The sequence below is a fragment of the Cornus florida genome, unplaced genomic scaffold (assembly GCF_030987335.1).
Source record: "Cornus florida cultivar Cherokee Brave unplaced genomic scaffold, ASM3098733v1 CherokeeBrave_3.0.0_Hap2_Chr04, whole genome shotgun sequence".
NCBI lineage: Eukaryota > Viridiplantae > Streptophyta > Magnoliopsida > Cornales > Cornaceae > Cornus > Cornus florida.
In genome coordinates this window covers 47496314-47506086 of record NW_026775574.1, presented here as the reverse complement: position 1 = coordinate 47506086, position 9773 = coordinate 47496314, and positions in this window count along the sequence as shown.

The following is a 9773-nucleotide window of genomic DNA, read 5'->3' as shown; positions in this document are numbered from 1 at the left end:
AAGCCAAAGGTCAAATTAAGAGAAGTGTTTTGAGCCTAGGTTACACTATTGGGGACGCCCGCCAGCCTCATGCACAATCGGGGCATTAAATTCCAAGGAATGAAAGAAATTCATTCCAGTAGCCTCCAGAATCTGCGAGGCCTCGTCAGTTCCTACAGGCGGCCGCCTGTTTGCTAGTGTGCGGAAACCAGCCATGGCACCCCGCAGGCGCCCACCAAGCTGCAGACAACAGGTCGTGGGCTTCATTGTTTTACCTAATGTTGTCCCCTTGATTGAAGGGATGGGTCTGCCTCTTCTAGGGATTTCTAGCCACAAAATTAATAGAGTTTGGTAAGATCTTTAGCTTATTTGAAGAGCTTAAATCATTGTAAATCATCATGCAAGATTGGTAGGATTTCTAGAGAGAGAAATATTGGGTTCTTGAGAGTTTTGGGTTGTATTTTGCTAAGAGGGGCGAAAATGGAAGGGCTGATCTTCTCAACCTCTTCCTGCCTTGCTTCTATGGGTAACTAACTCCCTTTCTAGGGAGGTGATGAAGCCCTTCTTTGTAAGCATGCTCTAGTTTTGTTTTAATTTGAAGAATGAAGTATGTAATACTCCTAATTTTAAAAGGATAGTATCGGCATTTTAATTAGTGGTTTTATTGTATTTCTAGTTGATTAATTGAATTATTTGCTTATTTGTTTAATTGTTAAATGACTTAATTGAATTATTTGCCAATTTGTTTAATTGGTTGTTTATTTGTTTAATTGTATTAATTTAATTATATGCTTATTTGGAATTTTTTTAAGATTTAAATTGAATTAGTATTATTTTCATTATATATGTATTATAGTTTAGGGTTTTGTATTTCTTTTTATGATATCACATGGTGGCCGACTATTTGAGTTTTTGATTCGTAATATAATTAGAATTAGGTTTTTTGATTGAAACCTCTAAATATAACAATATATGTCTGCCTAGGGTTAAGAAAATCCTATTCAGTTTCACAAACAGAGAGAGTTTTGAGAGAAAACCAGAGAGAGGAAAGTTAGGGTTTAGCTAGGGACAAAGGCTAAACCAAGGAGGGGAAATTGCAGCTTGCTTGTGGGTTGAACCAGGAGCAACAGAGGTCGGTAAAAGCAATTAAGGTCGCCGGAATTATTAGAGACGGTGGTTTAAGGTTTCAAAACTGAAACTGAAGGCAAGTTTTATTCTAACTCCTTCTCTTAGACCTGTGTTCTGTGCATGCCTAGATGGTCTCCAAGACTTAATCAAACTTTAAAATGGATAATTTATGCATGTTAATTCTGACTGTAAACTACTTTATGTTTTGCTTAACTGAAATTGTTTTATTGCATAAACTGTTACCATTTTTGTTTAAATTCTTGTTATCAATTCGTACTGGAATTTGAGGAGTTTCTGGAAGCTTTGGGACTTAGATTGAACACTAAAAAATCTTAATAAAATCAATACAGAGGGCTCTAATTATCGCCGGAGGCAAAGAAAATGAATAGGAAGAAGTATACGGCTCTTAGGGAGAGAAAGCCGGATCCCTGAATGAGGGAGCCAGCTCCCTCAAGGGCAGAGCCGGCTCTGACATGGAAGGAGCCGGCTCCCAGCCTTCTAAAGCCTACTCCCACATATGGGGAGCAGGCTCCTATAAGTAAAGAGCTGGCTCTCAAAGTTTGAGAGCCTGCTCTTGCGCTGGAACGTGCAGATATGGGTTTTTAAGGTTTTGTTTGGCTGTTTGGGGTATTCTGAAGTTGTTTAATTCGCCATTAATGATCTAAATAACTGTTTCGAACATATAAAAATTCTTGGAAGCATTATTAGACTAATGTATAAAGGAATGGAGCAACATGAAGTTAACGAGAAAGCCTACATGTTTAATATAGATTTTTTGATTTATTTGCTTACTGAAATTTAGCGATTCTTCTGTACATGATTCAATAGTGTTTAATCATGCTTCAACAGTGTTATAAGTGTAGTTAATTATCTGAAAATAACTATGCTTGGATTGGATTAATTGATGTTCAAATTTGTTATAAACTGCATCAATTTTTGGATTGTTTGGAGAATTTAAATACTTAGTCTTATACTAGCAATTTAAAGGACTGAAACATAATTTTTAAATCTTGTAATGGATGCGTAATATGGTCATATACATACTAGACTTTATTTATACTTATTTTGGAGTATAGTTGATGATTAAATTTATCATTTACTGCATCAATTCTTTGATTTGTGAATTGTATGCACCGGTATAGGACAGTGGCATACTAGGGACGGATTAGTTCAAAACACTAAGTCCTACATATTCTGAAATAAGTTGGATTAACTATAAAAGTTAAGTCCTACTTATATATATGTATATGCACCGGTATGGGACGGTGGCATATTAGGGATGGATTAGTTCAAAACACTAAGTCTTACCTATTCTGAAGATAGATTAGTTTTAAAATACTAAGTCTTACCTATTCTAAAATAAGTTGGATTAACTATAAAAGTTAAGTTTTACTTATATTTATGTCAGGTCAATAAACAGTTGAATGACATACATTGCTTTTGATAAATTATTTATATATATACTTATGGTACTGTGATATGAGCTTGAGTCTCGGGATCATAGTTAGGGTGCACATATTGCCTAGGATGGATAACTAGACCTAGTTGCTGTTTCCCTGGTAGGTCTAGGCATGCATGCCCACGTTATGTGCGATTTGCATGTTACCTTCTACTCAGGTTGAGATAGACCTGTGGGCTAGTGAGCGTCCTATAGTGTGTATTTATATCTATATGGACTACTTTACTTATTGTTGAATTATCTAGGATGTATCTACGTATCGAGTCTCTGTATGGATTGTAGTAGAGTAGAACTTGTTAGTGGGCCTGTCCCACTCTTATTTTTCATGTGTTCGTCAGTTCCAGGCTTAGAGCTTGATCGTGCTGAGCAGATACAGTCACTCACTCTTCCGATTACGTAGGATTACTTTTCATGTTTTAGTTTTGGATTTTGTTTCCGTACTTTACTTTCCATTGGGATTTTATTAGGGGTCCACTAGATGGATTCCCGAGTTATACGTATATTGGAAAGTTTAGATTTTATTAGTTTTAACGATTTGAGGATTTTAATATTTAGAATTCTTTTTAGCCTTTATTATTTTATTCTTAATTCTTTTTGTATTCTTGCTTGTTTACATATTAATTTTCTGGTATCCCTCGAATCTGTGCTCGGACTTGACCACCCGTGGCTTTAGAATCGAGGGGTATCACAGTTGGTATCAGAGTACTCCAGGTTCAAGTGTCTCTAGGATTTTATCGTATAAGACTTTCGCGTAGCATATTCTCTTAATTAGAGCTTAAGTTTAGGATTCGTTGTATTCTTATACTGTCTGTTTAAATCATGTTGATGTCTATCTTTTTGTGTTCACAGAATGGTTAATGCTAGAAGCAGACGGAACAATAGGCGGCGATTGGAAGTGACACGTAAGTAGCAAGAGTTTCTGCGGCGTCTGCAAATTGAGGAAGAGTAGCAACTGCCTTGGTTTCAGGAGGAGGAGCAGGAGGAAGATGGTCAGTTGCACATTGAGCAGGAGGATGTATAGCAAACTCAGGGGTCTCAGGATCGGGGCTATAATCAAAGCATGAATCCAGAGTATTCTCCTCAGTTAGTTTACATCATTGCCCAAGCTGTAGCTGTAGGCGTAGCAATTGCACTTCAGAGTCAGCCACACGTTCAGCAGACACTAGAAGCAGTACCAGTGTTGCAGAATATGATTAAAGTTCATTGTTTTGCCTGCGGAGATGGTGGCATACATCCAACCAATGTCTTGGGTTAGCTCAAAGACAACAGAATGGGGGACTACAGGCAAGACGGGATCAGCCACAGTCTAATAGCAGAGAAGGCCGTTTGGTACTTTTAGGGGTACTTGCTATACTTGTGGAGAGTATGGCCACACTTCCAGGCAGTGTCCTAAACAAGGAGATATCGGACCATCCAAGCAGGAGGGTACCGAATCACAAGGAGGATAGCTCTTTTAAGAGTATTTTTAATTACTAGTAGTAGTGGAGGTATTAGTAAAAGTGTAGTACGGATTTAATCATGTACACTAGCAGTTTTAAAGAATATTTTTATGGTTATTCTTTTGAAAGTTTATGGTTTAAGGAAGTTTTTAATAAAGTGAACTGGTGGTTTTGGCACCTCAATGGTGTTTCATATGGGTTTTTGGGTTTTCTTCCATAAATGGTTGTATTAAACTATATTTGAATGTGGTTGCTGCGATATCACAGTGGAGTGATTAGTTTTGGATAGGCTAACAAATATTTGCTTTAGTACGTTGTATTGAGACAGGATGATTACTAAGGAGTTTATAAAAGAACTTGTATAAATCAATATGGTAAGTTTGATTTCGAGGGAAGAATTCCCAAGATAGAGCGATAATCTAAAAGTGAGTAGATTTCGGAGCATTTTGTATTACGTTGCGTGTTTTTGCTCTATGGAGTATTCAGAAATTTTGGATTTATATAGTTTAGTTGGTGACACAAGTATGCGATAGACCTCAGGGTATATCTACACCTTTGGGCGATACTGCCATTTTATATGAGAGTGATGGGCCTGTAACACAAGATATTAGTAGACTCAGATTTCTAGTTAATGTAGTGGTCCTGGACATGCACACTTATGCTGTGTTACTTGGGATGGATTGGTTATCGCACTATCATGCTCAAGTTAATTGTTTTGATAGGTATATTGTGTCCACCATACCTGGTCAATATATGTACGTCGTCGCTATGCCACGTTCTAACAGGGTCACTAGTACCTATTTATTCTATGTGGATGAGAAAACGGAGGAGGAGAATACTGTGTCGTTGGATAGCATTCCAATTGTGCAGGAATTTCCAGATGTGTTTCAGGAGATTCCAGGGTTGCCACCTAGTCGAGAGATAGACTTTGTGATTGACTTAGCTCTAGGCACTACGCCTATTGCTAGGGCACCATACAAGATGGCACCAGTGGAGATGCGAGAGCTGAGGGATCAGATTCAGCAATTACTCAGTCAGGGTTTTATTGGTAGGAGTACTTCACCCTAGGGAGCACCGGTTTTGTTTGTGAAGAAGAAGTATAGTTCACTTCCCCTGGGTATAGATTATAGGGAGTTGAACAAGGCTACTATTCATAATAAGTACCCTTTGTCTTGGATTGATGATCTTTTTGATCAGTTGAAGGAGCTACATACTTCTCTAAGATTGATCTGCGTTCTGGATTTCATCAACTTCGGGTTAGGGAGCAAGATGTTCCAAGGACAGCGTTTCTCACTAGATATGGATCTTATGAGTTTCGTGTCATGCCATTCGGGTTGACTAACGCACCAGCAGTCTTTATGGATTTAATGAGCAGAGTCTTTAGGACTTACTTAGATCAATTTGTCATCGTTTTCATGGATGATATTTTGATTTATTCTAAGTCGGAGGACGATCATGCCAGACATCTTCACATAGTGTTGTAAATGCTTCATGAACACTAGTTATATGCCAAGTTCGAGAAGTGTGAATTTTGGCAGCGGGAAGTGAAGTTTCTGGGTCACGTGGTGTCAGAGAGGGGAATATCGATAGATCCAGCCAAGATTTTAGCAGTGATAGAGTGGGGACAACCTACATCACCTACCGAGATTCGGAGTTTCCTCGGATTAGCAGGATACTATCGTGGATTCATCCAGGGGTTCTCGAAGATAACGGGACCACTCAGTCATTTGACTAAGAAGGGTGTACAGTTCGTGTGGGATGAACACTGTCAGAAAGCTTTTGATGAGCTAAAGACTAAGTTGACTTCTGCACCGGTTCTGTCTACTCTACAGAGTGGGATACAGTATCTTGTTTATACAGATGCTTCTTTGCAAGGTCTTAGGGGTGTTTTGATGAAGGAGAAACGACCGATTTCGTATGGATCTCATATGCTTAAGCCTCATGAGCTTAATGATCCAACACATGATTTGGAGTTGGCAATTGTGGTCTTTACCTTACGTATTGGGAGGCATTATCTGTTAGGAGAATCCTTCAGATTATTTAGTGATCACAAGAGTTTGCAGTATTTGTTTACTCAGCAGGAGCTGAATATGAGACAATATCAATGGGTGGAGTTTGTGAAGGACTATCATTTCTCTATACAGTACCATCCAGGGAAAGCGAATGTAGTGGCAGATTCACTCAGTCGTCGACCCTATACGTGTCTTTCTACTTTAGGCACCACTGAGTGGAATGCTTTGAAGACAGTTGATGAGTTATCTGATGTTTTTATGGCTTGCATGGTAGTTACACAATTTATTTTTTTCACAAAGTTTTGAAGGCACAACTCACAGATCAGCAGTGTATTGACAAAATTTCAGAGATAACTTTTGAGGAGATTTCATTTTACTATGTTGGGATTGATGGAGGTTTAAGGTACAAGGGACGTTTAATGGTACCTTCTGCTGGCGATTTGAGAAAGGATGTGATGACTGAGACTCATCATTCTGAGTTTTCTGTTCATCTAGGAGGAGACAATTTGTACCAAGATATGAAGCGGCAGTTTTGGTGGGCAGGTATGAAAAAGGACATTGCTATTTTTGTCTCTCGGTGCAGTACTTGTCAGATGGTCAAGATTGATCATCAGCGGCCGCCAGGAGCTCTACAGCCACTATCGATACCGGAGTGGAAATGGGAAAACATTTCTATGGATTTTGTGAAGGGATTGCCAAATTCTTTTAAGGATCACAATTCTATTTGGGTCATCGTTGATAGGTTGACAAAATTAGCTCATTTCTTTCCGATTCGCACTAACTTCACTTTGGAGCAGTTAGCGAGACTTTACATTATAGAGATTGTGAAGTTACATGGCATTCCATTGTCTGTTATATCGGACAGGGATTCGAGCTTTGTGTCAGGATTTTGGAAAAGTTTTTAGCAAGCTTTGGGTACAGAGTTGCATCTTAGCACTGCTTATCATCCTCACACAGATGGTTAGATTGAGCGGGTTAATCAAATCATGGAGGATATACTCCGTTCCTGTGTTCTTGATTTCAAGGGCTATTGGGAGGATTATTTACCACTTGTGGAGTTTGCATATAATAATAGCTTCCAGAAAACTATTGGTATGGCATCGTTTGAGGCATTGTACGACCGACCATGTTGATCTCCTGTTTGTTGGATGGAGGTTGGCGAAAACAGATTTTTGGGTCCTGAATTCATAAAGGATACTTCTGAAAAGATCGCTTTTATTAGGGATCGCATGCATACTGCCCAGAGTAGGTGATAAGCGTTGAATATTGCATATTTAAGCACCCTTATTTGCATTAGTTAAGTCCATTTGTTGGTCCTATTGTATAGATTTTCTTCATTTGCATGTTTTTGTTTGCTTTCCAGATGGTTCCTCAAAAAGGGTTAAAAGTGAAGCTTTGGTGAATTCTTGAAGATCAAAGCATGCCGTTGCCGGGAACCCTCATTTTTGCCAAGCAATGATCCATTGAACTCAGGTTCTCTCCACAAAAAGTGCTAAGAACAATGATCGTGTCATCGGGTCGAGCTAAAGCTAATTCAAGAAAGTATTTCAGAGCCAAGGCTATAGCATTGCGGGTGCCTGCCATGCACTGCTGGCGCCTGCCATTTTGTCCAGAAAGTTTCAAAAATTGTGGGACCCTGCCATGCACTGCGGGCCCTAGCCAAGTGCAGCACCCAAGCACTTGCGACACCATGCGGGCGCCTGCCAATTTATAGAAAACAAAGCATGGGCTGCTTTATTTCACTTAATGTTATCCTCTTGATTCAAGGGATTGCTTTGCACTTCTCTAGGGATTTTAGGGCACAAAAATAGAGTTGTTGGTTGGATATTTTGGTTAAATAGAAGGCTTGAACCATTGTAATGGGGATCACACATTGTAAGGATATTTCTAGAGAGAGAAATATTGTTCTTGAGATCTTGGGTTGTGTGTGTGGCCTCTAGGTGCGAAAATGGAGGGGTTAGCCATCATTACTCCTTCCTCCCTTGCTTCTATGGGTAACTAACTCCCTTTCTAGGGAAATGATGAAGCCTTTCCTTGTAAACATGCCTTAGTTTTGGTTTAATTTGGGGAATGAAATATATATATGGTTGTTTCATAATCTAGAGCTTTGCAATTGATGTAATGGACCTAAATTTCTATAAATGATTATGTTGAATCTATTAACTTGTCTTAGATTGTATTTTCTCATGATTGTATGGCTTGCATTTTCGTAGTGATAATGAAAATGAGATTGTGAAATGGTCTTAATGGCATATTGTTTAAGAAGTTTAATAGTCCATAACTTAAAGCCTTCCTTTGATGGACTATTCTTGGTTTTTAACTTCATGTGTTATTATCATTTGATTGAGGGTTTGATAATCTCTAGCTTAGTGAGCATGTCTAAGGCTACACCCTAGTTTAGGTAATTCAAGCATGTAAAACTTTGATAGATTATTCTTGCATCTTGATTTCATGAATTTCTCGAAGATAATGTAGCAATTTTATGTTGTTACATATCATGGTCATATATATATGTTGTTCCCTATGTTAATCATAAGCTAGCATGTTAATAGGGTCGGTAGTTGATTCACTTCCCTAGCCTTCTCTACCTAAGTTTCCCTCTTTTTAATCTCTTTCAATTTATTGTTTTATGCACATTTTTATTCCAAGTACCAAGTGACAACCCAAACAAAACCTTATATCTCTTTCATCAAACCAAATGATTTTAAAGACCTTAGTTGCCATAAACTTGCAATCCTTGTGGTTTGACTTACCCCTATGATAGTCCTATTTTACAAAAATTTGTGATATTGCAAGGGTTGATTAATTTTGGTTGACGTTTATCAACTGACCAATTTTTAGCACTGCTTATCATCCTCAGACAGATGGTCAGACCGAGAGGGTTAATCAAATCATGGAGGATATGCTATGTTCCTGTGTTCTTGATTTCAAGGGCCATTGGAAGGATTATTTGCTACTTGTGGAGTTTGCATATAATAATAGCTTCCAAAAAACTATTGGTATGGCACTGTTTGAAGCATTGTACGGCCGACCATGTCGATCTCCTGTTTGTTGGATGGAGGTTGGCGAAAGCAGATTTTTGGGTCCTGAATTCATAAAGGATACTTCCGAAAAGATCGCTCTTATTAGGGATCGCATATATACTACCCAGAGTAGGCAGAAGAGTTAAGCCGATCATTGTACTCGTGCTTTGGAGTTTCAGGTTGGGGATCAAGTTCTGCTCAAAGTGTTTCCTTTGAGAGAAGTAATGGCTTTGGGAAGAAAGGGAAATTGTCACCATGGTTTGTCAGTCCATTCATGATTACTGATCGAGTTGGCACTATAGCTTATCGGTTGGCACTTCCAGATAATTTGGATCGCGTGCACAATATGTTCCATGTTTCCATGTTGCAGAAATTTCTGCGAGATGAGGATCGGTATCTGCATATCGATGTTGGGGAGATTGAGTTACAGCCGGATGCAACATATTTTGAGCCACCGTGTTGCATTGTCGACCGTCGGGATCAAATTCTTCGTAATAAGGTTATCCCTTTGGTGCGTGTTCAGTGGAGTCACCACAATGAGGTTGAGTCTACTTTGGAGCTGGAGGATGTCATTCACTCACAGTTTCCTGAAATACTGGAAGAAGGTAAGAGCAAATTCCGAAGACGGAATTCCTTTTGTTAGGAGGGAAGAATGTAATACCCCTAATTTTAAAAGGATAGTATTGACATTTTAATTAACGGTTTTATTGCATTTCTAGTTGATTAATTAAAT